This window comes from Balaenoptera acutorostrata, chromosome 3 (assembly GCF_949987535.1).
Source record: "Balaenoptera acutorostrata chromosome 3, mBalAcu1.1, whole genome shotgun sequence".
Lineage (NCBI taxonomy): Eukaryota > Metazoa > Chordata > Mammalia > Artiodactyla > Balaenopteridae > Balaenoptera > Balaenoptera acutorostrata.
Genome location: NC_080066.1, coordinates 17,454,241 through 17,481,679, shown reverse-complemented (window position 1 = coordinate 17,481,679; position 27,439 = coordinate 17,454,241).

Sequence of the window (27,439 nt, the reverse complement as noted above, 5' to 3'; positions counted from 1 at the left end):
TGAAGAGTGGCCCCCGCTTGCCGCAACTAGAGAAAGCCCTCGCACAGAAACGAAGACCCAACACAGCCAGAAATAAATAAATTTAAAAAAAGCAAAACAAAAAAACGCAGCTTAAAAAAGAGAGGGCAGAGCTGGATGCCTGTAGTCATTCCAACTAACATCACAGTTGAACAAAATGTGTGAACAAAAATATGACGGGATTGTCAAAGTGACGCCTTCCTTGTGTGGCGTTGGAGGGAGGATGTACATTCACTCATGTGAGTGTACGGAGCCATCCAGCCGCTTCTACTCAGTGTTCTTGTTACCAAGAGTTTGAAAATAGCCACAGTTTTCACTCTTAGTCTGGCAGAGACCCAGAGAGAGATGTTGGTACTCAAGCTGCGATTGCTGAGTCTTTTAGCATCCCTCTGGACAACTGATTAAAGCAATTGATCAATACTGAAGTTTGAGAAAAACTAGTGTGGGTATGTTACAGACGACGTCGCATGAATAAATAACTCAGATAATGGCGTTTGTCTTACTATCAAGCTCATCCATAATTTAGCAAGAATATCACCCATTAAAAGAACACCTAGGATGATCTGTGCCGAAATAAAGAGTTAATTGGTTTCTATCTTCTGGGAAGGCTCTCAAACAAGATAGGGAAGGGAAAGTGGCTAGCTACTGTAATAATAAATGTAAAGCAGCTCCTACGCCTTACCCTTATCTGCTGGAGACTTTCCTTCAATTGCACTTCAAGGAGCATCTTTGGGATCCACCTTCTACAACTCAATAGAAGCTTTTAGAAAGGTCTTTTTCTTTTCCAAGTAGGGATCAAATCTGTACCATAGAAAAATATAATTCACTGCTTTAAATAAATTAATTCACTGAGCACTGGCTATAGAGAGTATAAGTAAATTCCTCCTGGGATTGAAATGTTTCTGTAGTATAAATGAAACATTACAGGAGGCATTCCTCTCCATTCTGGCCAGTATGGGCTTCAGTTATAAATGGCTAATGGGGCCTCATTTGCGTGCTCCAAGACTTGGGGGTGGTCAAAAGGGCACGAGAAATCAGGACCCACTCTGGGATGAGAGTAGTTACAAGATGACACCCCAAAAGGCCAGCAGGTAGAAATGGTGTGATCAAGGGCCAAACTATCCATTGAAACAGATGGTTCTTGCTTCACCACTGAAGAAATTAGGTACAAGGAAATCAAAGCGGTTCCATCAAGGTTCAAGTTGGGAGCCCAGTCAGCAAGTTTATACTGAGGTGACGGACTTGGTAGCTTCTAAATTTTAATGGGATGATGCTAGTAATAGACCGTGCATTCGAGGCTGGGGTCTTGGTTATTACAGGGTAAAAAAAAAAAAAAATGACATCCTTGTCACAGAGTTGATGGGCATCAGCTTTTGCGTCACCAGTTGACCTGTCATTGGATTTCTCTGAGCCCTTTAGAGGCACACGGATAAGGTTGTAGTGTGTGAAAATCATTGTTGAACCCTATCATCTCCAAAGGGGTATTGGGGAAAAATCATGTCTTTCAAATAATGTCCATGCTTATACTGAATCAGTAATTGCTGTATAAAATAAACTTGAGTATGTTCTTAATGTCCTCTAGAGATGCTGTAAGTACCGTTTGCTAGTATTTATGGTCTGCAATCAAACAGGAGTTGAGGCCATAAATCACTACCCTGAATATAATATTTTTGTTTCATGAAAGTCTGAGCTTTCAACCCCAAAGCAACAAATCAGTCCACTTCTTATTGAGCCTGTCACAGCCCCATCCTTGAGTGCGGCCACATTTATTACCATTGTCAACTGCCTCGTGTGAAGGAACAGGAGAGGAGGGAAGAAGAATATCAATATAAATTGAAAAGCAGTGCTGGGAGGGTAGTGGCCTGGCTGAGGGGAGAGGTAACATGACGTGGAGGCCTCACCTCAGGGTCACATTTTTGATGGCCTGTGTGCTGATGTGCTGATCAAGTTTCCACGTCACCAAGAATCCGGCTGTTAACTGTCACCATCGCTGAGAAGCTTGACATGAGGGCAAAGTGCTCAGAGGAGTTGGAGGCTGAACTCTCAGCCTTTTGACTGACCCCTGAAGCACTCTGGCCTCCTCTGAGGACAAGCCTGCTTCTCAAGGAACTACATTCTCTTATCTCCAAGGGAAGTTGGAGGGATCAGAGATGGGTAGGTATTAGCTTGTTTGTGGAGGAAAGATTTTACCTCTAGGGATTTATCTTTGACAGATTTGATGAAACCTTAAAAATGCTTCTTCTAAGACAAGAAACTGCTGCTTTCACTCTCATGGGGAGATTACGGTGTGGGCACAGCCTTTAGGGAAGTAATGCCACCAAAAGAGGGGAAAAGCCAGATTTCCAAAGGCAGAAGGTAAATCTGTAACTGGAGTAACCACCCGGAAGATGCCGAACAATATTTGCTGGAGACACAGAAGAAATCTGGCCACAATGTGGAACTTTCCTCTGGTGTCTCAATAAAACCATCATCCTTTGGAGTGTTTTTTCATATGTACGATACTTGTAAAAGCAGGCTTCTGCTGATGTCTTAGGTGCGGATGCAGTGAGATACCTTTTATTTTCATTTTCCTCATTCAAAAACAAACTCTAACTTGAGCATAGGGTTTTACTAGGTAAATTATCTCATTAGAGGATGTTATATGCCAACACATACAAAACTGGAACATGAAAGATAGACACAAGATGTCATTAAGGAATTGCATTCAGATGCTTCCAGAATCCTTTACCTTACTCACATTTGTTCTTCTTTACTCCACCTAAATGGTCCCCAATATAACATGACTAAGGAATTAATTTTCTTTTATTCTGTTTTAAGTTGTTCTGATGATATTGGTTTAAAAGTCTTCAAGGAGGGACTTCCCTGGTGGTCCAGTGGTAAAGAATCTGCCTTACAATGCAGGGGACATGGGTTCAATCCCTGGTCAGGGAACTAAGATCCCACATGCCGTGGGGCAACTTAGCCGGCGCTCCACAACTACTGAGCTTGCGTGCCTCAACTAGAGCCCACGAGCCACAACTACAGAGCCCACGTGCCCTGGAGCCCACGTGCCCTGGAGCCTGTGCACCACAACTAGAGAACAGAAAAAAAAAATCCACACGCCACAACTAGAGAGAAGCCTGCACACCACAACGAAAGATTCCACATGCCTCAAAGAAGGTCCCACGTGCCACAACTGATACCTGACGGAGCCAAAAAATAAATAAATAATAAATAAATCTTAAAAAAATAAAGTCTCCAAGGAGTCAGAAACCAGTCCTTGCCAAAAAACTTGAAATGAGTAGTTTTGCTTGCAAAATACCACGTGTACTTTATTTCTACTTCAATGTGGTTCTAATCATGACACTTTCAGCACGCTGTCCCAGGCCGATCTACCCTTAGCGACGCAAAAATTCAAACACTATTGACGTATTTATAAAACAAAAAGCCAGCATCTTAGTCTAATGTTACAAATAGCGTGGTGCTGTCATTTTGTCAAGAGAGCAAGTAGAGACAGAGCGTTGGTGTTCAATGAACATTAGGTCGGAGGAAGGCCAAATTGCTGCTGGGTCCACGTGATGTGAGGGCGAGGTGTTTCTTTTCTCTGTGTCTCAGCTCCTCCATTTGAAACAGAGGGCAACTCTTTCCCGGGGGTGTACTGGGCATTAGAGTGCTGATGCGCTGCACACAAGAAACCCACGCCCATCCCTCCCTTTAATTCAGCTTCAGACAGGCCTGGGTTAGGGAGCTGTATTTCTCTTGGAACGGAACTAAAATGAATTATGGAGAATTTGGACATAATTCAGAAGAACAGTGAAGATAATTGATGCCTCCGAAATGAATTCCATGAGCAAACCAAAGAAACTGGGGTATTTGGGGGATAGAAAGATGATTGTGAAATCTAAGGCACACAGCCCTCACATGTAGTAAAATGTGATCCATAGAAATTCAGCACACACAAATGCGCATTTATAAAGCTTTCTTCAGAAATGGTCAACGTTCTGTACCTGATTACAGGTGAACAAACAACGGTTTGGAGAGACTGAACTAACTTTTCCATGTTCACGCTGCTAGTTCAATGCCACAGCTAAGATATGGATGCGAGTTCTGTCTGACCCCAAAATCCATGCTCTATGGAAAATCATAAGGTCGAATACATAAAGCACTTGCTCTGGGATCTGGCACACAGTAAGTGAACTAAACCAGGTGTGTATTAACTTCTTGAGTTTGTGCCACTATTTTTGCTAGATATCCATCTACTTTGCCACCATTCCAGAGCTTCCATCAAACTAGTAGTTACAAAAGCCAACAAATTAGACACAGGAACTGAATGGCCCAAGACACTTCCTGTAGAATACTGGGGAGACAGTTTGCCACAAGACTTTTCACACTTGTATGTTCTGTTTGGCTGTTGTCACTCCTCCCCCGGCCCCCCATCCTGTTCCCATTATTTCTTTGAGTTATTGTGCCGAATATAGTAGGTTTCTGAGTATTTTAATAACGTGCTGTGAATATGATTGTGTTATAAGACACTGTGCACTTTCTATTTATATAGATAATTTTTTAAAGGTTGTGTGTGTATATATATGTGTATGCACGTATATATGTATATTTGATATTTCCTAGAGTATTCCTCAGGAAACATAGATTAGAGTACTCTAATTACAAATTACAAAAGCAAACAAACAAAATACCAGATCTTCAGAGGGCCAGGGCCCCTGTAAGGGCTCCCTCCGTGTTCTGTCATTCCGAGCACGTTTAGCTGGATGAGATTTTAATGATTCAGCAGATGAAGTCAGACAGCGAGAGTAATTGTTCTCAACTTGAAGACTATTTAGTAAGTGAAGAGAAGACAGTTTCTTCTTTAACCAAGAACCACACGACTAAGAGTCTTCCAGATTCAAACTGCAATACCCAGTCAGTTTGAGTGCCAAAGAGAAGATGCTGAAAGATCATGAGACAGTCTGTTATTCCAAGACTGCCAGCGACAAAGAAGTCTAGAGGAACTTGTTGGGGAGGATTGAATGTGTTCCTCTTAAACTCAACACTTCCACAACTCCATTTTAAGTCCACTTTAGTGAATTACATTCTGTCGAGAACTGCCAAATATACCAGCAACAAATATGAAGAATTACAGAGAATAACACAACACCTAACTACTATATTTTTTAAATTTCAGTTTTATTAAAGTATAATATGATATGTTTTGATATGCAAAACTGTAAGATATTTATTTATTTTTCTCTGTCAGAATTGTGTTTCCTGTTTTTATCATGGATCATAAGCTTTTAGCTGGATATGAAGTGAAATTTGAATATTACTTTCACACGCTTTTGACGATAGATATATATATGTATATATATAACCATAAAGATTATCCGAGAGTATGCTGATAAGATACTCACATCTCTATGCTGGAAATATTTCTAAAATGGGTAGCATGTGGTTCTAGAAGGTATTTCACCAATGCTTAGTGTTTGCTGGATTTCTTTATTGTTCATGGAGGTACTTTTGAACACTCAGCTACTTTAGATTGTCTTCTGTTTCATGTCCCATCTTCCCACAGCTAACTCCTCACTTCCAGATCTGCGCAGAGGCTAAGTCTACAAGGTGACCATACAAGTCAACTTGCCCAATCAATTTAGTCAATCAACTTGTAAGTTCAGTGGGAACTGACACATTGATTGAATTCACCTGGAAATTAAGTTAAAATGTTCAAGCATGTATATGCCTTCTGTTGAGACTCTGACTCTTAATAGGCTAACGCCAAGGCTGGATTCCAATTTTAGTTCACTTGTAAATGAAAGTTGGTGTTCTTTGAACATTAAGGGCTAATAATTATTGAGATTGCTGTAATTATGATTCGCACAGCTTAAAAGTTAGGAGTATCATTTTATTTGCTAAATGGTGTTGTTTTATTCTGCATGTTTACAGTTACCAAGCAAATAGAGCTTTGAAGGTATCTGTCTCTCTTGGGACCCCCATGGAAAATGAGGTGCTGTGTCGCATAAGCATAAGACATTCTTGGCAAATGCTGTATGTAAACCAAAAAAAAAAAAAAAAAAGAAAATCCATATGGTGCACAACATCTCTCAAATGAAAATAAGGCTTCCCAAGGAAGGAGCCTTGGGGGATTCTGAAGTCAAATTGCAAGGAACAAATGTGCTATTTTAATTTTGGCCTTAAAACTTCCTCTCCTGGAATGGTCTCAATCTCACGATCTCTGTTCAACAGCACACTTTAAAGGAGAAACTCGTTTTCTGGTTTACTTTCTTCAGAAAAAAAAATCATCAGGGCTCTGGATGAGATTTGCAACCCCTCCCATACCAATCTTAGAAGCTCAAGAAGATTCTATAACTTAATCCCTAAGCAAGCTGCAAAAAAGGGAATTCTCCAGGAGAAAAGACTTCTTTTTCTTTCCTTCCTCCTCCTTTGTTTGAATTTCTGAGGCTTTTTCCTGGGCTTCCCGCTGTTCAGATGGGTTTTGCCCCTTCCTCTTCCCATTGTTGAGAGGCTGCCCCCCCCCATCCCGCCCCATGGAGGGAGCCCTGGTGCAGCAGCTCGCACTGGACCTCTGTAGTTTCCCTGCACCTGGGAATGTGTATCTCCTTCCTGATGCTCCTCAGTGTGGCTATGGCGGTCAGGGGAGATCCTGTAGGGCCACATGCAGCTATGACAATTTGTCCGTCTTCATTATCACAAGATGTGTGGCAGCACCGCTGAAGTGAGGGGTCAGTGTGGCTTCCAATTAAAACTCCCTATTGAAGATGGATTTATGTTTGGTCTATTTCAAAACACATTGGGCTGCAACTTATCATTTAAGTTGTCAAGCTGGAGCACTTTCCTTTTTTAGTGCAAAGGGTTTAAAAGCCATTCATTCATTTTGTTTAAGATGTAAAGACATAAACGAATGAGTGGGTTGTTGTTTTTTTTTTTTTTCTAAAGAGGAAAAAAAAAAAAAAACTTTGGTCCAGATGTTTTCTGGATACACTGAAACAGTTAGAATGTGAGTCAAATTTTCAGGTTTTTTGTCCTATTTACCGGGCATTTCTGCTTTTAACGTGTTTACTATGGGAACGTTTTGGTGAAGAAAAAAAAAAAAAAAACAGACTCTTTCAGATGATCCTCAAAATCATATGCTGGGAATTTCAAACAGAGTCCAACTCTTTTAGGGTTGAGGTCCATTTCTAAAGGAGAAACATGATTTCCTGTTTTTAAGGATAAGAAATATGCATTATTGATCATCCTGAACACAAAGTCGAATTCATGTCGTGACATTTTGATGATGTCAGCACAAATAAATCACTTTCAGGAATGAAGATTCTATTACATACCTGTGATTTAAAAAAATTAAAGAGAAGGGAAAAAATGGAAAGGGACACAATGTTTTCAGGGCACATCCTGGCAAATCAGATTCAAATCAGGTCTGGGGATGATCTCTGTCTTTGAAAAATGAGAGCTGAAAGGGGAAGGAGACAATAGCAAGATGGGAGCGTGTCTCTTGCCAAGAAAGACCCAAACGTTTCAAACCCAATATGTCTCCGCTCATTTATCTTTGGTAAGAGCCATCTCTTGGCCTTCCTCTAATCTTGTTTCGTTGTTTTCTTAGAGGGTGTCCTCGCTGAGGTCTTCTTTAGTGAACAATGAAAATCTTTAGATTTCTCATCTCTTTTTTAAAAAAAAATTATTTCATTGAAGTACTGTTGATTTACAGTGTTGTGTTCATTTCTACCGTACAGCAAAGTGATTCAGTTATACATATGTATACTTTCTTTTGCATGTTCTTTTTCATTATGGGTTATCACAGGATATTAAATAGAATTCCCTGTGCTATACAGTAGGACCTTGCTGTGTATCCATTCTCTATAAAATAGGTTGCCTCATCTCTTTTTTATTTTTTTTTTTATTTTTATTTTTTGGCTGTGTTGGGTCTTCGCTTCTGTGCGAGGGCTTTCTCTAGCTGTGGCAAGCGGGGGTCACTCTTCATCGCGGTGCACGGGCCTCTCACTATCGCGGCCTCTCTTATTGCAGAGCACAGGCTCCAGACGCGCAGGCTCAGCAGTTGTGGCTCAAGGGCCTAGTAGCTCCGCGGCATGTGGGATCCTCCCGGACCAGGGCTCGAACCCGTGTCCCCTGCATTGGCAGGCAGACTCTCAACCACTGCACCACCAGGGAAGCCCCCCCTCATCTCTTTTTGATAACCTTTAGCTTACTCCTCTCTAGAACCCATTCCTGACCCTGCCCCACGCCCCATAACTTGGGCAAAATCAATTAAGCTCACTCACTCCATCTACTTAGCTAGATCCATTAACCGTGAAACCCAGAGTCCTGACATTCAAAATCCCCATCAGGCAACCTTGGGATGGAAGCAAGTTAATGTAGCTGATGATGTTGTCATCATCCGGCACTACTTTGCAGCCAGGGAGGAACCCTCAGCAGGGCAAAAAAAGCCCAGAAACACAAGAATTGGAGGGTGTGGAGAGGCTACACCTTCTCCTTCATCTCAGCTCAGACCCCCGACACTACCCAGGCTGATTCTGGGATCATAAGGTAATAAAGAACTGCAGTGTTTACCCTCTAACTACACTGGTGTCAGAGGGAGTCTGAAAAGGATCTCCTTTATGTTAGGAAAACTGGGAGATCTTCCTAAAACCTCAGAGAAGCAACCTTAAATGTCATAAGGAGAATTATTGAGAAGTTTCCTTTTTAAAATCTGGTTGAATCCAGGAAATGCTACTGAGTTGTGTAGCATCCCGTCAAGATTAAAGACATATAATGATAATAAAATGATAATCCTAGCTCCTATTTATTGAGCCATACTTACCCCTTGCCACACACAGGATGCTAAGAGCCCGACAGACTTGATCTCACCTAATCCTCACAGCAGGGACGATTTTACAATTATTTTTAAAATGAAGTAACTAAGGTTTTGAGAGGTTAAGTGATTTGCCCCCTGGACATAAAATAGTGAAGCTGGGATTTGAACGTTGAGATCTGCCTCCTGAATCTTCAGGCTTAATTCTCCCCAAAGTGTGGCAGATAGAATGCCTGGTTATCCCAAATGTGTCCGTTGAGTTACAATTCAGCCACCCCAGCGGCAATCTCTGGTTGGATTTTCCTGTCCCCAAGGGTTGTCTTCCACTCTGACTCAAGTAAAAATGATGTATTGCCAGTTCTTAAAGGAAGAGAGAGCATTACGTGTGGGTGACTGGCGTGCAAGTTTACAGGGTGGAGTGTGCATTTAGAAAGGAGGAAAAGCCATTAAAAGAGGCACTTGGGATCAATTTCGTCACAATTAAGCCCAATATATGAATTCATAGCCAGAGAAGTGTTACTGGTTCAGAGTTCCCTGTGTGCCAGGGGTGACCACTGGGGCCTTCCAGTAACTGGGCAGTTGGGTGACTCAGAGGAAGAACATCTCCTAGCTGAAGTAAGGGATTGGGTAGGTCCAGTTTCTTTCTACAGAATTCTGCTCAGCTTTTCTATCTGTTTTGACAAGTGTGTCAATGTTATCAAGCAAAGGCTGCTCATAAATATTGAATAAAATGGGTTTGACTCTGTTCTGCCATGGGTGGACCACCTCGGCCTCTCGCCTGGGCTCTGTTTGTGCCTATAGAGTCTTAGGGCAGAGGAAGGAGCAGGAGATCTTGGTGGAGGGTTGCATTTGTTTGTTTGTTTTTATTCTCAAATTATGTCAGCTCCTTTTTACATCTAAGGCATTGAATTAGCCAAAACACTGAAATGAAACTCAGACTGGACCCAGAGCTAATAGTGAAAGAACTTCATGTGAGAACAGGTTTGGAGGGGTTTGTCCCCAAAAATTCTCAGAATCTGAAGAATTGCCGTCTTCTTTGGCTGTGAAGGTCAAGGCTTTGTCCAAGGAGCCCTTGTTTCTCCTCTGGGTAGAGGAAATGAGTCAGACTAGCAGAGGTGCCAAAATGGGGTGGGTGTGTGTCCAAGTTACCCAGCAAGATACAAGGGCCCAGGAGAGCGATTGTGTTTCTGTCTTATCAGCCCCCAGATTGCCCATCAGTCCAGGCTTTCTTAGGAATCCAGTGGAGAAATTGCAGGATTTGAGTTGTCATCCAGCTTCCCTCCCTCCCTCTGCCCTCCATCCAACCCCAGCTATGGGAGTCAGGAAAGCCAACCTTTCTGAAAATACAGCAGCCTCAGGGGGCTGGAAAAAAGCTTTTCCTTCCGGGAGTGCACGTTTGGTGCACATTCGCTTCGTCCCATGACTCAGAACCTGCCTGTGTTTGCTGTCACCTGAGAGAGTTGCTCAGAAGGTAAACAGTCGCTTTGCCAACTGCAGTGTGATTTTTAATGTCTTCAATCAACCCATGAGAACTGCTGGTATTTCCCATCCAAGACACCAAATACAAGTCCCATCTGTGGTCTGTGTGTGTTTCACAAAAAAATGTTGTTTAGGCGGATGGGGTGTAACCTCTGACTAGGAGGCTCAGTCCGAATGGGAGAGGTTCATCAGTATCCAGACCGTTTGGCCAAGCTTCTCAGATCCAGAAATCAGGCTGGAAGTTTTGCAGAATTCTGTGGGAAAAGACGTTTGAAATACATTTTGAATTATTCCTTATTTTAATCAGGCTAAAAATACCCAAACATAGCCTTTCAGTCTTCTATCATTGGTCTCTGTCCCCTCTGTCAGCACAAACATATCAACAATAAGGAAGAATTCATCTCCCTCTAAATATCTGGCCTCTTACATATATATCATGGCTTGGACTTGGGTTGGCTCCAGTTTGGTGGAAAGATCCAGATTAATGATTTAGTTACTTTGATCCAAACCAGATTTCTCTAGCTGGAATTCGATTTTCTAAGATTTATCTTTGCCAGGGAGAATCTAGAGGCATTTCTTTTTTATTCCAAGTTGGAGCAACACAGTTCAGGAGATTACACTGCAGGAAAAGTACAACGAAAGACTGTTATCAAAAGTTAAAGATGTGATCGCAACATAGTGTTGAATGTTAGGGGGTTAATAAATATTCTGCCTGCATATTGACTATTGTATAGGTTTCTAACCTACACAGAAGCCCTTATCCTATCAACTCTGAAATACAACAAATCTTCACAATAATAAAATAAGCAGACTGCAAGTGAATGCCAACTTATATTTGAAATCAGTGGGTAATTATTCTAAGGGTTTTTTGTTTTTTGGGTTTTTTTTTTAAGATAGGGCAGTTATTCCCAAGCCTAGATGCACATCGGAACTAGTTGGGGATTTCTTTTAGGTGCCAATAGATAGATCCCTTCCCAGTAAACTCTGATATCATTGGTCTGGTATGAGGTGCTGATGCCACGTAATGAAAATGGGGTTAGGAGTTAGACAGAGCTGGATTCAAATCCCAGATATACTCCTTACTAGCATAAGACTTTGACCAAGGTACTAAAACTCTTTAAGTACCAGTTTCCTAGTCTGTAAAATGACAGTGTAATAGTGCCAGCCTTGCAAGACTGCCATGGAAATATATGTGCAAAGATCTTAGAAGAGTGTCAAGAACATCAAGTGCTCCAGAACTCTTTCTGAATGAATAAACAGAAGACCTCAAAAACGCCTCACTGCTCTTTGTGTTTAGTTACTAAATCAGATACCTCTTCAATAACACTTCAGAGCTCGTCCTCATCTGTCTCTTTTTCCAGCCATCAAATGGAGGATCATCCTTTTCTGCACAGTTTTGGACTGTTTTGCACAACCTTGATGTCACCTTCCCTCATTCCCATGCCATGTGCCTCTCACCTTCCATCCAAGGGAAACCCTGCCCAGAGTCCACATAAGTACAACCTGAAGAGTGGAAGGGTTTATGCACCCTGGGCAGAGCATTGAGTGGTGAGAGATGGAGATGGAGGATAAATATTCTCATTTTCTCCCCAAGACCTACTGACCAGATACAGTCTATGCAGCTTCTTGAAGGATGGACCTAGCAATCAGTCACAGTCGGTAGAGACAATTGTAGGCTCACCCTCTTCCCTTTTCCCTTTTCCCTCCCTCTGCAACTTGGTATTGCAGTTCCTAATGAAGAAATCAGGCTCTGATTTCTGACAAGCTTAGTCTAAACAGTTATCCTCTTGACAACAGGGCTGCACATTGTAATACATTTATTATCTTGCTTTCCCTAATGTCCATTTTTTAACCTGCTTGAAATTGGAGTTAATTATGAAATAGTAGAGCTTATAGTTACTGTTATGGACTGAATGTTTGTGCACTCCCCCAAATTTGTAATTTGAAACTCTACCCACAGTGTGATGATGTTGGGGCCTTTGGGAGGTAATTAGGATTAGATGAGGTCAGGAAGGTGGAGCCCTCTTGAATGGTATTAGTGCCCTTATAAGTGTCATGAGAGAGCTTGCTTCCTCTCTCTCTCTCTGCCCTGTGAAGAAGCAATGAGAAGGAGACAGCTTCCACCCTGGATAGGGTTCTCATCAGAGCTCATCCACGCTGGTACCCTGATCTTGGGCTTCCAGCCTCCGGGACTGTGAGAAAGAACTTTTTGTTGTTTTTAAGCCACTCAGTCCGTGGTACTTTGTTACAGCAGTCCAAGCTGTCTCCTCAGGCTCTCATCCTCCATCAGCCTGGATGGAGGTGCCCAGGAATCTCTCTGTGGTGCTCTTATTTTCACTGAAAACACCCAATGTATGTTTGCATAGGTACATGCATGTTTTATTGTCTCTTTTAATTTTTCTCTGCTTTCGTATTGTTAAAACTCTATCTCCAACACCAGCCACTTCTTGTTTTTGAGCTCTGTCTCACCCTCTTCCTCTCTAGATTCTCTCTTCTAGATAGGAATGGTTATTACGATCCTGGTCATTACCAGGCAAAGCTCTAGAGAAGAAATAGCCTTTTTTAAGATAATGATACTGTAAACCCATCTAACATTGTTCACAATACAGTAGTGCCTGTCAAGGGCCACTATTAAGTCTCTTTCAGACACCCGAGAACTGGAAAGTTCCCGAAGACTGCAAGTCTATTCTCCGAAAAACCACATCCTATAGAGACACAGCCAGCCCGGGTACTGCTGTGGACCAGAATAGACATAAACCCATCCCCTTTTCCAGCACCTTGCCCTTTGAAGCCCAGTAAAAGACTTAAACCCCCACCCCCTTTGGTGCCGATGCCACTCTATGCATCTGGCCCTTTTCCTCCCTCGGAAAGTGAATAAAACCTTTCCTTTCTTCCCTTGTTAATTTTTCTGTGAATTGTTTCACAACCAGCGTCGGCTCACCTAACAGATACAGTATTGGAAATATCCTGTACCTTGAAGCTCAGAAGGAGCTGAAGAAACCCAACAGCAGAACTTAACGTATTGATATGGATGATGTGCTTTAAGATTAGATATGACTTATAGCCAAAGTTTCCAGATGGCTTTAAAGATCACTGAAAGTTGGAAATCCTGCAGTAATGTATTTTGAGCATTCATAATTATATATATATATATATATATATACACACACATATATATATACACACACACATATACACATATCATGACATTGTACAACCTAAATATACACCATTTTGTCAACTATACCTCAATAAAGCCAGAGGATAAATGAACAAATAACAAGAAGAGGGTCTATATTAGGTAATGGATATCATCACAAATATACTTGCCCAGTAGAGCCATATAAATATTCCCTTGTACCCCCATCAACAGCAGCCCTTATTTTCAGCCCTTGTCCTTGGCAGGTTATACAACCAGAATGACTCCTGCCCCAGGAAAAACCATACAAAGGCTCTGCACCAGAGGCAGAGTTGCAAACCTTGTCGCCCGTGCATCATGGATGGAGTTTCTAGATGTCGACAGGTTTCTGATCTTAAAACCTGGGACTCTGGAAATTTTTCCTAGCTGCTGAGCCTCTGTCTTATTGTAACTGCTACCCTTCATTCTGACTCCTGACTTCTCACCTGTGAGGATTCCACTGCTTTCTAAAGGCCTGGATTCTGCAGATTTCAGGTTCTAACTTCCTCCCTGGCCTGTGAAGCATCAAAGGTTCATGACAAAAATGGCAAAGAGAACTACACCTCACTGCCTGGGAGCTAGAGAATCTACTCTTGCTCTAGACTTTGTTGGGAGGGAATAAATGAAAGTGATTCAACTGTCTTTTCTATTATTTTTGGTATTTTTTTTCTTTCCCCAAGAGGATGAGCTTCATGTTGTTCTCAGCTGAGATTTAGTAAATGTTTTCTTTTACCCACTTCCTAAGTTAGCCAGACTCTGAGAAAATGGGGATCATAAAACAAGATACAGTGTTTCCAGAAAGTATAAAAAGATTTCTTAATTGATTACCCAGATCTGCCACCAATGGATTGAAACTTGGGAGATTCTTGAAGCCTTAAGAGAATGATTATATACCTGGTGCAGGAATCCCAAGGAGATTAGTCAAAATGAATAGGGATTGGATAAGTCTTAGGAAAAAAAGGTAAGTATAGTTAAGGCTATTTAAACTGGAGAACAGAGGTAGAAAATTGTTTTGTAAGGAAATGGGTGGGCTTCCCACTTACGCTGCCCTGTGCTCCTAGAAGCTCCATTATCCCAGCAGAAAGTCATAGAGGAACAGCCTGCCCATATACGTCTCTACACTGAACCTTGAAAATGCCCAGCATCATTGGTAGAAACCATTGCATGAGCAGATAAATGTGTGAGAAACAAAAGTATCGGTATTCACAAGGCTGCATTGACTGAGTCAAGAAAAACATCTTTGAAGTAACAATAAATTAATAAGTCAATGAGGATTGCCATGATGACCCTGGGTCATGGCATCTGTTTTTTTCTTCTAGTAACAATACGCATGGCATTAATACCTTGACTGTTGTACTTCAGTAATAATTTTTGTGACCACCCTGAGCTCTATGGCTCTCCTCTGGTCTTAGACGAATGACCTATCTTTTTCAAAGAAAAATATGATACTGAATGTGTCCTGAGCAGAAACTGGAGAGCGGCAATGCAAATAAATACATAAAAACAAGCTGGTCCTTAAAACGGGAGCAATGGCTTAGAAGCCAGCATTTTGGTTAATGCTTTGGCCTCGGTCCTTACACCAGACCCCAATGAGTCCTTTCTAAAGCACTCTGACGCTTGTGTATTTGAACTCAGATTCTCTAGATCACATTCTAAAATGCATGTTTTAAGGTACAAGGCTAGAATGGTCTATGTTGTATGTGGCTAGACCTGCCAAGTGTCCAGGATACAATTCCTGCTCGTCCCAAAGAGTGCTGTACGACTGTATCCAGGAGGCTACTTTAGGGAACAGTGTCATGCATAGGTTTTTGTTTTTTGTGTTTTTTGTCTGTTTGTTTGTTTGACCCCCTCAACTGGAACATCAGCAGCTAATGCATGGACCGGCCCTATGCTTGTGTAGCTACAATGCTCTTTGAGAAGGGCTCTGTGTCAGTTACCCTGATGGTTCATACACTAGTTGCATACTCTTTCCTTAATGAAAATATATGGACCACTGTTTTCCTGAGCCCGTGTGCTTCCCTGGGAGTCCAAGTGACACAGCTGCCCCTGACACAAGCCAAAGGACATTGCCACCTCTCTTTCTCCTATCTGGCTTCAGTCTAACATAGCTTGCGAAGGTGGAAAATGAAGAGTGTGCCTCCACTGGATATCATTCCCGCCCCCCTCCAAAATCTTGCAGCCACTAGACTTCAATAAACATATCTAGCAAACCATTTCATAATGCAGGGTCTTGAGCTCTCATGCAGCAGCACTTAATTCTCATTCAGATTAAACAAAGAGAATATGTCTGTTGTTGGCTTTGTTAGAAGTCTAATCACTCAGGCATGACATGAAGCTTGGGTCCAAAATGAGCTTTCTCCAATGGAGTGGCTGGCGTTAGCGCTGTAAACAATGACCACCCGCTATTCTCTCGAATGCATCCAGAAGATAAGCAGCACTTTATTATTTTAACTAGCAAGCAGCCTCTGGAGGCTATCCTATAGACATCAATCACCAAATTTATGACCTGTAGTGATATCTAGGAGGGAACGAGACTGCAACGTCTTTAAGAATCCCTTTCATAAAATAGGAAGTCAAATTGAACTTTAATCTTTAGAGCAAAGAAAGTACATCTTTTTCTATGGGGAATTAAAAAAAAAATGTGAGCAAATTGTAAGTGACTTTTAAAGCATACAATAAGACTGCCAGCCCTATTCAAGGGCAAAAAATAATTGGCACTTTATGTCAGTATTTTCCATGAATTATTTGAAAAACAGATAAAATGTGTCATTTATATGAAACCATGTCCCACTGTTCCTCAAAGCTCCTCTCTCCTGAATAAGTAATCACCTTTCATTGGTGATTGGCACGTGTGTATAATGCCGGCTTGGGCAAAATATGTCAGAAAAGCCATGGGTTGGTTTTATATGTAATGCATCCAGAGTCAGTGGCGGAAAGAAAGGAATTGGAAAAACAAAAGAAGATGCTCAACTCTGTCACCCTGGGGGTGACAAGCTCAGATGTCTATTCTTCCTCTGGGCACTGAATCCTGGGGACTGGGAGAGAGTTCTATGCAGATAAATCAATGCTCGCTGGAGTTACAAACCACATTTTTTGTCTCCGTTTGAAATTTCAGCTCTTAGTGAAACATTTCTCTGACACTTACCCTTAAATTAAGTGAAAAATCATCTCAAGACAAGCTAATTTGTTGGAGAACAGTGTGTGTTCCTGGTATTTCTCATCTTTGTGACAAAAGCTGAAAACCTAAGCAAAAAGATTTCCATCGTCTATAGGAGAGAGTGATGCGTAAAGCTTGCCAGCACAATGTGTTGTAGATTGTGCATGGAAGGGAGGTTAGCTATCTCAGAGACAAATATTTTGTTATTTCTTGGCAGGAGCATTGGGAGTGGGCGTTTGAAGTTAAAACCCTGAGTCCTGCTTCTAAACGTTTCCATGTCCTTCTTCTAGCAGCCACGTGACATTGAAATCTCCAGCAAATTAAGCAAATGAGTAAAACATGTAGCACGTTGAGATGTAGGCAAGCTTAACGTATTAGTCCTTCCGTGTATGAAAAATACCATGAGGTAATATATATAAGAGCAACTCTGGAAGTTATTTCATGAAATCTTTCTTTAAAAATCTTTATAAACACCCTAAGCCTACAACTATTCAAAGTGTTAGGTTAGAAGGTATATACCGGTTGTGTTCTTTCATTTTCAGAGGACACACATTTTCAACACATCTCTCTTTATTTTGGCTCAGACATTATATGTGACTGGAGCTGTTACCCTTTTCTCCTCTCAGGAATCACTCACCCTATCAGGAAGGGTTAAGAGAGAGACCACCACTGAGCAGGGGGCACGGGGATGGCATGTCCCCACAAATGTCACTCAGAGCAAGTGGAAGTCCTGAGGACCCTTCTCGTCTGTCCCAGCAGAGGTCACGTCCTCAGCCCCGCTGTTTCCTGCAGGTTCCCCTGGGCCCCTACTCAGAAAGCCACCTGAATTGCTCAGCCAGGTCTCAAGGCCCAGGTCAGCAGCCCATGGGACTAACTATCCCAGGGACAGTCCCTTCCCCTAACCTCGAGCTCTAGACTAAGAGCTAGGCTTCTGTCTTGTCCAATCCATGTGTATTTCAAGGCCACTTCCTGGTTCCCACTTCTTCCGAGGTAGGGCCCTTCCTTATGCTTGTGCCACAGGACCTGGAGCTCAGCCAGAAGTGGGGACCCAGGAACTTGCTCCCAAAGCTCCCCGTGCTGTCTGCCCGCTTCCTCATGGTGCCCGGGTTCCCACTGCCACGCAGGTCTGGGGTCTTAGACACCATCTAGTCCTGTGGACTCAGGTGGTGAACAGCAGTGCCTTTGCTGCCTGGACCCCTGGCAGTCCTGGATCGCATGACTGTGGTCAGATGCCTGGCCTGGTTACTTGTATTTCCTGTAACTAAGTTGGTCTCCAAGCTCCAGTCCCATTCCAGTTTGCGTGTGTCTCCTCCTCCAGTGTATTATTTCAGTGGTTTTCTAACTGCTGGGTGACCTGACCAGCTCTTCTTCTCTGGGCCCTGACCCCTGACCCACAGCAGCCAGGTGTCTACTCCATGACCCTGTGACCCCCTTCCTCCCTGCATACCGCCCCCCAACCCCCTCGCAGGTGGTGGCCCTACCCAGACTGGATCCATGCTGATCTTTGCACATGGGATTCAGAAGTGTGTATGTGTGTTTAAAGGGAGAGACAGAGACAGAGAGAGACAGAGAGATCTGATAACCTGCCGTCCCAGTCCTAGGTCCTCCCTCCAACCCAGCTGCGTGAGCGGCTCCTCTGGGTCTAGGAGGTAATTGTTATCATCATCATTATGACTTTACTTGATCTCATCCTTACTCAGGTTGAGTTCTTTCCTTTGCAACTAGAAGAGTCCTAACTCATGCAGCTCCCCAGAGATCTAAGGGCCTGATAACTTCCCACAGGAAAACTTCGTGGGACTATGGCTCAGAGCCTGGTGGGGGGACGGCTATCCTCCACCCCCTCTGCCTTCAACCCAGCCCCTCTATCTTACATGTTCCATATTTTGGGATGTCACACATTATTTTACTTCAAACGTGGTCTGTTGACTTTCTGTTGCTAAAAAATGAAAACCACTCCCTGAGGACCTGGGGGGCTTCCCACTCTCCTACCCTTTTGTACACTGGGGCAATGGGGTTCCTCAGCTTCAGGCCTCACCTCATCTCTGGCTGGGAGAATGGTCTGTTCTAGATCATTCCTGAGGTCACTGTAAACATTGAGATGCTGTGATTGACTGAGCCCAAATCCACATTTTCTCATTTTTAGTCTCTCTTTTCTGCCTCAGATCTGCATAGACCTCTGACAATTCAAGGGTCTGGAACCAAGCATTAGGTCTAGGAAGGACCACCTCTTCTTACAATCGCTCAGACTCCCTACAGAAAAGATTATGTGACTACTATCACCATTTATCTCACAATTCTGTAGTTTGACAAGCCCAGTGATAAAAGGCAATACATATGATAAATCCTCTTATAATAACATATAAAGTCTTGTTAGAATGATTTTTGTAAGGATATTTTGTTCTAACACTTGAGATTTTAAAAAGGAACAATCTATTGCCTGTTTTAGAAAGTAATTTTTATGTGTATAAAGATTTCCATAATGGAAATTGTTGCTAAAAAATTAATGGGCAAGTAAGAAATAGCCTCCAGTGTTCTGGAAGATGAGAAAGATCCCTGACTTTGTTTACTTGCTCTTATCCTTGCAAAAGTCTAGGACTAAACTGACATTCACAGAGAGCTGCTCGAATCCTACAATCTCATTTAAGGCATTTGGAGCTTTCCCATTAGCCTTGGAATTTGGAAAAGTTCATTATAATTGGGGTTGGAGGGTTACTTCATGTACTTTATTAACTCCTGTGCCAAAAAATCTCTTCACATTAATGATATCTCCACCCAAGTTATTACATTTTTCTCTGAAAATTATTGGGCAATAAATGTTTGAACATAACTCATGTGATATAATAATGGAATTAATGTAAGTAGAGATATAATGGCTTCTTTGATTAATGGATTCTTGGACAACACAGCCAACTGAGACTATAATATCTTTTAATTAGAAGTGAAAACAATTTTCTCTTTTGAATATTGGTACTGCGTATATGGTTTTTACCTAACCATGGGTGAGATTATTTACAATCTAAATGAAAGTACTTATCTGGCAAACTGAAAGCTGGGCTGTGATCCATTCCCCATGGCATAATTTGCTAGCTTTTTCTTGTCTATTTAAAGAAAAGCTCCTGCACCCACTCCCTACGCCCCAAGTCCTTGGCTCTCTGTACTCGACACAGCGAACTCCACCTCTGACTTTTTAGATGCCCCACTCCACCTCTTTTAATCTTGTTTTCACATTTTTGTCAGCACTAGAACCACAGCTCTTATCCTGATAAAGTTTTTACAGACAGTCCTCATGGAATTTGGCTAATTTTAAAGTCACTCATTTCCTTTTCTCAACTTAACAAGAGATATTTGTAAATGATTTCAGATTTTTGTCTTTCTTATTTTCCAGACCATGTCATTGAAGAAAATTGGCATTTTGATCTGTTTTATAGAAGTGGAACCAGAGGAACATGGAAGTAATAATCTCATCCAAGGAACATAGGGCTCAATTGCAAAGAATTAATTAAAACTATCATGTCGTTTCTTTAGTCATTCAGCTGCGAATGTGTTTAAAGACCGGGTGTCTGCCGTTGGCCACAGTCCTGGAAACACGTTCAGAGAACAGGAATATTCTCAGTGTCAGGCTATGAAACGAGGTGTTTGGGGAGACCAGGAGGCAGTGCTGGGTGGCAGTGGACGGGGAGTGGCCAGGGTTGGAAACTGTTAAGGTTTTCCTGCATGAGTGTTGTTTCCGGGCAAGAAGTGTTGGTAAAGTTTAATTAATTGAACCCTGCAGCAAAAGTGGACAAAACCTCTGGTTGGGAACTCAATAGCCAACGCACACACATGGATGGCAGAGGACCACTTGTGCTCATTTCTCCAAGTCTAACACTGACTTGGTATGATCACCGCCATTTGCTCCACAGACCTTCTCCTCTGCCCTGGGACTGAAGGACTGGGAATAGCATAGTCTACTGTACCCAAGAGAATCCAGCAGGCTCCCACAAGGGCATTCCAAAGTCTAATGGCCTTTTTCACTGATCACCCTGGAATTAAAATTCCATAGCTCTTAGTAACAGTAGCGATAACAGTCATTGCAGATTCTCTGTTGCTATAACCTTGGATAATTTAACTGGTGATGGTGGTGGTGCAGCATCTCAGGGAAGGTGGCCCATTGGCATTGAAGCCATTCCAAGGACAGTGCCCTTGGACTATTCTCTATCCTGCCTTTTAGGTAAGTTGGAGAAATTCAGTACTCAAATCAAAGCCAGCTGAAAAATTTAAAAAGTCATTTTTAAATGCCACCTGAGGTCTTTTCATGGGCATGTGAAAAAATTAGGAAAGCAGGGACAGGAAGATAATAAGTATCCAACTTAAGTAAACAGGAATATTAGAGCTCAGTTTCATTCTGCTCTTCATTTTTCTCTGAACCAGGTCACCTCTTCCTAATTATGACTGAAAACTACTCAAGCATAGAATTATCACGGCATTTAAAGACTGCTGTGTTTAGGGGCTGCCATTGTCCTATAAAAATCTGCATGTAGAATTGAGCTCTAATCCAAGGATATTTGACCTCTGCTGTACCAAGGGCTCCATTTGCAACCTCCCAGAAGCCCAGTGGCTGTGCCTGATTTGCATGGATATTTACATAAATCGACATATGCTTGGTTTGCAGGTTTGGACCATGAGTTGATTATGTCTTGTTTGCTCTAAAGTTCAGAATTGAAAGCAAAGGTGAAGGGTGTAACTATCCAAGAGAAAAACATTTGTTGCCCAGGAAATTTCTTTTAGGAATCTCTTCCTGAATATCTGAATATGTCTTTTACAAATGAGGACGTAACTAAAACTCAAGTTCTTTGGGAACTGAAAAGCCCTTTGAAAGTAATTATGGTCAGTCCTCTGACTTTCATTTCCATGGGGCCATAATGAAACTTCTCATCTATCAATTAAATGTTAAGCATTCTTAAATAATATTATAAGAGACAGTTCTCACCTTGAAAGTGATACATGCCACATGCTAAATGATTAGAGAAAAATATAAGGGGAACCTTTGTTTTACAGGCCACCTCTGTTACTGGGAAATCCAAGGCTGCACCATTCTAACTGAGGTCACCCCTCCAGATTCTTATGTCTTAACCCCATCAGTCTCCCATCCCACCCCACCTCACTGCAGCCATCAGGTGGCCAGTTTTAGGACTCCTTTTATGAGGCAGATTTACATGGGCTTTGTTCTTTGATACAAGAACATTCCTCTGCTTTGTACCACCGTGTAGAAGACGCAGAACATAGGGATTAAGAATAGGAGCTATGAAATCACATTAAGTGTAAGTTTGAATTCTGACCCTGCCACTTATGCCCTATGTGATTCTTGGTAAATTGCTTTAATTCTCTATGCCTCAGTTTCCTGCTCTGTAAGATGACTTAATGATACTACCTCAAACAGTAGTTGTAAGGATTAGATGAGATAATGTATGTAGTGTTGACCCATAAAGAGAACTCACTCAATCAAGGATGAGTATTATCATTATTACCTTTAATTATTGTTACTCTGTCTTTTAGCCAATTCAGTACTTACGCAGAATTGGTCAGTTTTCTCCCAGTTCTGAGATTTCCATCTCCCACTACTCATCGTATCTCTTACCAACAATTGTAACAGTTTGCTTGACCTCTGAACAATGCTCTTACTTTTTAATACATTAGAGATAATTTTTTTTTTTTTAAGGTTTGCTTTTTTTTTTTTTTTTTAATAATTTTTTTTTTCCCCTACTTTATTTATTTATTTATTTATTTTTGGCTGTGTTGGGTCTTCGGTTCGTGCGAGGGCTTTCTCCAGTTGCGGCAAGCGGGGGCCACTCTTCATTGCGGTGCGGGGACCGCTCTTCATCGCGGTGCGCGGGCCTTTCACTATCGCGGCCCCTCCCGTTGCGGGGCACAGGCTCCAGACGCGCAGGCTCAGCAGCTGTGGCTCACGGGCCCAGCCGCTCCGCGGCATGTGGGATCTTCCCAGACCAGGGCTCGAACCCGTGTCCCCTGCATTAGCAGGCAGACTCTCAACCACTGCGCCACCAGGGAAGCCCTAGAGATAATTTTTGAAGGATTTAGGCTAAATGTTCATAGAGCTGGACCATGGAAATTCCTATGGCATGATCCCACTTTTCCTGCACTAACGCCACTTCTTCCCTGCCATTTCTCCATGACTTAAAGTAGAACCCATTCCTACTGGCTGTCTCTGGAATCAGAGCTGGGACCCTTCTTCATACTGTGGTACGAGGGCAAGTTCAATGTCGTTTTCATAGAATCATTGGACGGTGCTAGGTTCAGTATGGCCGTTGCATACTGAACCTAAATTCTCCAAAACACTTTTTTTCCCAGATGTTTTGTATAACTTACCAGGAACTGTGAAAAGGAAGTTTAAACTCATTTCTCACCAGCTGAAATGATTTTATATGTAAATCAAAGAACAAGAGGCATGCCATCATATTGCAGAATTCCTAGGGGAGGTGTACTCAGATTAGACCCTTTCTGGACCCCTAGTTATATTCTATGATGCAGACTTTAGGTACAGTAGATCATACCTAAATCTGGGATTTGCCAGAGACAAAAGCTAAAGATTCCAAATTTCATGTTCAAGAGTTACTGCTTGACAAAGATAGGTAGAGAACTACAGGATTTCATTAAGTTGAAGATGCTTAACAGTAGACTAGATTCCCACACTAGTCAGTGATTTCTTACTGTACACCAAGATTCTAATGCCCAATGAAAGTAATAAGAATTGGAATCCTTTGCAATAGTTGAAAGTACAAATGGTATATGTATAAATTCCAAAAGTCTGCTTTGTTGCAGAGGTTTATAGAAGGTGAAAATCACCATTGTGGTATTTGAACTATGCCTTGAAATAAGTTATGGCTTGCAAACAGAAGAAAAATGAAAGAGTGCATGGGATGATATATTCAATTATAGAAAGAAGGAAGTGACTGGGAGAGAGAATAGGCTGAAATGGACCTCAGAGGAATAGAGTTTATTTTTAAAACCCTCACTTGGTGTAAATCATGCTAGTATTCAACAGTTGCTTTATTTCCCAGAAGTTTGAGTTATAACTAACCAGAAATTCTCATAATGAAGTTTCAAGCCATTCTTGTTGTGTTCATTGTGAAGCTAGGTCACCATCCTTGCACCAAAGATGAGGAGACGTTCAATTATGTGACACTGGTAGCAATTGGTCACCAACCTCTGCATAAGTTGTTTTGTTTGTAAATTGCTATGGAATTATCTTTCAGCCTCTGTCCTTCAGAATTAAGCTTTTCGATCCATTTTGATCTTTTTTCCCTGGGTTTCACTTTCAACTTCTTAACTTATTTGATTCTTTACTGAACTACACGAACAGCAGATCTTCTCATGGCTAGAAGTAGAAAAAGTATGATAAAAATATATTGCTTCTAAAGGATGAGTGATTTGTGTGTGCGTGTGTGTGTGTGTGTGTGTGTGTGTGTGTGTGTGTGTGAGACATACATGCTGTTTTACAGCTTCTTTTTCTTTTGGCAAATAAGCATTTTTTCCTTTTGTTCCACTTTCCCTGCCAGGGAAACTCATTCCTCTACTAAGTGAAACAACATGAAAGAAAAGAAAGGATGCAGTGACTTACAGACCCTTGTTAAGTGACCAGACTAGAGTAGCCAGAGTAGTGGATGAGGAGATGGATGTGGAGTTTCTAGGTTGAATCTGATCTTCATGGAATTGAAAGCAATTCTTCTCACCTCTCTGTGTTCCATTCTCCTGCTTAGAGAATGGAGACGAAATTCCCTTTTCTCACTTCTTTATATCCGGTGGACGGAAATCTACTTTTAAAGAAGAGCACTCTATAGATCATATGTCTGTCTATCCCCAACTTTCTTCAATGGTCTCAAATTAAACAATAAGGCTCCTTTGTCTACATAAAGCCATGAACATTTCCTGGCAATTCTAACATTTGAATATTCAAGATACATTTCCTACATTGCCAAAGATGCACAGAAATGCTACAAAAATCCTTTTCTCTGGCCATACTCTTTAGATTTTTGGTGTTGAAAATGTAATAAATCAGTATCCAGTTCAATGGAATATTTTATTTTGTGTGTGTTTCTTGTGCTCAGCCATCTACATCTTTATAGGGAGTGTTGAGGATTGGTTGGTGTGTCGAAATCCCAACATCACCGCCTTTCCTCCTAGCCCAAGATTATCTTTCTTCGCCTGAACAACAATCCCCCTTGTTATCACGTGTCTCCATTTGTCTCACATAATTCGCCTCATTTTCTTCATTTTGGGAACTTCCATAAATATCCTTGCAGTCTAACTAGGCTTAGCAAGAAGGGAAAATGTGTTTGACACCCAACTGTAGGAGACATGGTTGCAGAATGCTTTTGTTCAGGACTCTTATTTCTGAGATTAAGAGGGCGTGACGCTGAGACAGTGATTATGAAAGAATACCCACGCCAAACAAACCCAGAGGAAGATTTCTAATGACGTTACTCCTTGGCACTTTGATATTTGCACCATCATTTCTCGCTTGCCTGGGCTGCTGAAAAAGCCTCCTACCAGCTCCCACCTTCCTCTTTTTCCCCATGAAATACCCAAAGTGATCTTTTAAAGTAAAACTCAGATTTCATCACTCGCCATCCATCCAAGTCTTCAATTCCTCACCATTACACTGAGGATGAAGCTCTAACTTCAACTTGGCTTAAAGACCCACTTCACTGGGGCCCTGTCCTTCTCAGCTCCCAGCTCCACACTCACCTCCTTCCTTGCTTTTCAGCACCTTCTGATCTCACACCCCCACTGGGCTTTTATGTCTGACGTCTCTCTTGATGTCATTCAGGTCTACATGTGGATGTTACCTCTCAGACAAATGCACGTCTGTCCCCTCTGCTTTACCCTGCTTTTCTTTTCTTCATAGAATCACCTGAAATTATGTTAAACTATTAGTTTGTTTTTTAAATGTCTCTCTTTTGAGAACAGGGATTTTTTGGAATTACTCACTATTGTCTTCCCAGAAACTAGAACCACACCAGGCACATATTCAGTGCTTAATAAACATTTGTCAGATAAATGAATAAATTCTTATATACACATTATGCAAGCTTCTTATAGCCAGTGTTATTCTTCTTCATAGGGGAAGATAAACGTTAGTCTCATTTTTTATGATTGAACTGTTTTTGGAAGATAAAATCATTTTGTTATCGATTTATATGAAACCTGTTCATTCACTTCACAGGAAGTTTCTACATTATTTTCTCCCCAATAAAGCTGAGGATCCTCAAGCCTGAAAATGAAAGAGTTCATCATCTACCCGGCAATTCTTCACTAACTTTTGACACAACAAAGAGGAACTAAGGTAGAGATGATGACTGCTTGGGTACATAGGAACAAGAGGGGGAAAGAGCAAAGGCAGTGGTAGCATATAAATAGATCACCTTTGTCCCTCTTCTGTCTGGCCCTAGAAGAAATATGAAGATGCTGGCAGAACTCCTAGTAATTGAACCCAAGACTGCCAAAGCTGTGACTGGACATAGTTGAGGGGAAAAAGAGGTAGCTTTCCTTTGATTCCATGTTTACTTATTGCAAAGTTGATGGGGCTACAGTAATACTTATCACTCCAGAAGACCTTATTGAAAGACACTGAGAGAAAAGTCTAAACTTAGACTTTCTTAGAAATGACACTGGGAGAGTGGTGTGTTCTTTCATTATAATAAATTATTCTAGGAAGAATCAAAGGAAAAAAAAAATGCTGTTCTCATTTTCGGTGAACCTAACAGAGAACATTTTTCTCCAGACATTGTTTTGCTGGCATTTGATGAGAATTTACCATACCAAGAATTCACAGATTCAAGTCTGCCAGGACCAATCTGAATTGGTAAAGAGAATGTTCTTGATTTTCGATGGAATTTATAATTATCCAGTAGAATTATGCTAGGGAGCCAATCTCTGAATGGAATCAACCAATCCAAACTTACAGCATTTTACAAAGGATCATAATGCACCACAAAGATATTTGCAAGCTCCATATACTCACATGTTGTTAGGACCCTAAATTCTTGATTCTCCCATTACTTCATTAATTTAGGAACTTTATTCAATAAACGTTTAGTAAACACCTACGGGCACCAGGGACCACACCAGGTCAGGGGATGCCGACGTATATTCTTTTTCTCGTATAGTTTAGAATCTAGTTTATTTTGAACTTTCCTATCATGTGGCAGAAAATTTGTCTGGGAAAAAAATAGGAATTTTCCTCATGGAGAGAAAACAATACATTTAGAACTCTTGGTGGAAATCAAATGGAAAATGACAGCTAAGACACAGAATGAGATTTCTTAGATTTCATTTTGGTCTCAGTGTAGTACGGATTGAACAAGACTAAACTATGGACCCAAGATTTAAGTTCATCAGTTAGTTTTCTTTTCTTCCAAAGCTACATACTTCACCTCTGAATTCAAGCCAGCCATTTCCCAAATGTTTGTATACTCAGGACATAGGTGACGTGCAAAGAGGAAAAGTTTTACCCAAATATTGCATTATTATTAAAAATGACCACAACAAGGGCACCGGAAGCCCTTCTCTTTAATTTGGTAAATTGTTAACTCCATAATATTGTAAATGTTGGATACATTTGTTAGACTTCTTGACCTTCCCCAAGTTGGGAAGCTATATTTGCTTCTGCCTATTGCAAAGTAAGAGGGCACAGAGTCCTATGGTCAGGAGTGGACAGGATGTGGGATTGCAGGCATCAGAGGTATAGAATTTCTGACTTGCAAACTCCTGAGGATAATTGCTGACTCTCTCAAAGGTGACCAGAGTGTATGGA